The sequence below is a fragment of the Sinocyclocheilus rhinocerous genome, unplaced genomic scaffold (genome assembly GCF_001515625.1).
Source record: "Sinocyclocheilus rhinocerous isolate Xijiao unplaced genomic scaffold, SAMN03320098_v1.1 scaffold195, whole genome shotgun sequence".
In the NCBI taxonomy this organism is placed as follows: Eukaryota; Metazoa; Chordata; class Actinopteri; order Cypriniformes; family Cyprinidae; genus Sinocyclocheilus; species Sinocyclocheilus rhinocerous.
This window is the reverse complement of record NW_015631099.1, coordinates 471161-473541: the sequence shown is the minus strand read 5'-3', so window position 1 is coordinate 473541 and position 2381 is coordinate 471161.

Below are 2381 nucleotides of genomic sequence, written 5' to 3'. Positions count from 1 at the left end.
CATGAGACTGAGCACTAACTCGGCCTCTCATTTTTCCCACAGAAAGCAGCGTGTGACCGACCAGCCCCACAGGAGCACTGCACGGACCCTCTGCACTGGGAAGACGGAAGAGAGCACTCACGGCACCGGAGCACCTACCTGGAACTTTCTCACTAGCACCCCTCACCCCAATAAATCCACCCTCCGGGGTATTGATTGAGATTTCTTGTTGTGTGATTCTTCACCCCGTTACAGTATATAGTGTATCCCTGTGTTGTATGCATGTTCCTTGGTTATAGTAGCTTAGTTATAACTCTGTAGTACTGTAGTGAAGCTCCAATTACTTGGATCTAGACATATGAATGTATCACTGCCTTAATGTTTTCCAAACCCTTGCATGTAAGGTATCAAAACGACTGTCTTCTGATTCCTGGATTAATGGCGTATATTATGTGACCATAATTTGCACCATGCTCTTTTTAACATACTTTGACTTAATATTGGACAAATCCTCCAGACCACCATAAACCATGCAAATAAGGTGGTGCGTGAGACAAAGGAACCTCTCCCGCTCAAAATTCACACCTCTACATTGGTCAATCTGCCAAAGATGGGTGTGACTGGTAGACCCTTAAAAGTCCCTAACCCAAACAAATCATGGCTCAAACCCTTTGAGACACTTTCCAAGACTCATCACCCTGGAGTCTGACTTTCAGGGCAGTTTTTATCTTCAAGTAACTTTGTTGATTCGCTGTGGACTCTCCGATCTTCAGAACTCGACGAAAGCCTCCAGCTCACTCCTACAGAACTCATCAAGAACCTCCATTGTCTACCGCATCCGGACGCTTGTTCAGCAACAAAGCCAATGCAAGTAACCGTTTCCAACTAGTTAGATGCGTGTGTAGAAGTTTGGGCCCCTTTGTCAAGGTGATTTTTGATTCTCTGATAATTCTCATTAGGTTGTGGTTAATTGATGCTAAATACTGCCATTCTTTGTTTCTCTCTCTCCTTACTTTCCTTCATTCTGTATATATTTGTTTTGCTTAGTCTTGTTGTATGTTAGCTGTAGTTTCATTTAATAAATCCCTTGTATTCATAATTGATTGCCTCTGTGTGCTGCTCACAATTCGGAGTCACTGAATGTTGATCTTGCTACATGCTAAATTAATGCTAGTATGCATAATAATGAAGTATGAAAGATATTCTTTCTTGGCCAGGAAAATACTCTTTCCTAGAATTGATAAATGATTATACTGTCGGTGGACGAACAGATTAAATCATTGTAATATTGATTCTGCTACAGTTAATTCTAAGATCTGATATATTCTTTCTTGGCCAGGAAAATAATCTTTATTTGTTTTGATAAATGATTATACTGTCGGTGGACGAACAGATTAAATCATTGTAATATTGATTCTGCTACAGTTAATTCTAAGATCGGATCTAAATATTCATAATTATAACCAGTTATAATTACTTATAAATATAATTCCCTTATGAGCTAATTTGCTACAAATGTAACAGGCAACCGCTAGCAAGCGGCTAATCATGTCCCTTTAGTGGATCCGTAGAAGGCATTATTCGTTTTGCTATTCGGGGCACATCCCTAGTGCACATTCTCTTTAAATTCTCCTAAGGGGATAAAACTGCTCGTTGCAGATGAGGGGTGCTAATCCTCACGTTTAAAACACACTGGCAGACCAAAGTGCTGCGGGGAGAGTGAAGCACGCTGGACCTGTGCTGGCGTGAGATCACTCAAGCCTGACCATTCAACCAGTTATTTCGCTATTTGTCCGCCAAGGCAGCTGGGAGGGGAGAAACGTGAGAGCGAGAGGGGCGGGATTGCCTTCATTAAAGAAGGCGATCTGGAAGCGAAGCAGGGACAGACTCATGCTTTCACAGTAAAAGCAGCCTGTCTCAGCGAACGCAGCCTCAGCAGTGCACACACAAATGTGAAGCTGTCAGCGATACAGAATCATTGGTGACAGCATTCTACTCCGATCTGCCTAGAAGGATTGAACCGCTCGATATAAACGAGGGGCGCTGATCCTTACGTGTAAAACACACTGGTGGATCAAAGTGCTGGGGAAGAGTGAGCATGCGGGACCTGTGCCGGCATGAGATCACACAAACCTGGTTGCTTAGCTCCGCGATTCCACCGTTTCTTTCTCAGAGCTCACTGAGAGATGAGAATGGGACAGCGGGGCTACCTTTATTTGGAGAAAGCGATCTGCAAATGGAGTAGAGCAAGATTAATGCTCTCTGTGAGAGCATAGTTTCTGCTTGGGCTAGGGATGGGGAGTCAACTCCAAAAGAGTCGATTCCTCGACTCTGAATAGCCCTAGAGTCAGAGTCGACTCCAGCACTGGAATCGACTCTCGGTGTCGACTCCGAAATCGTTG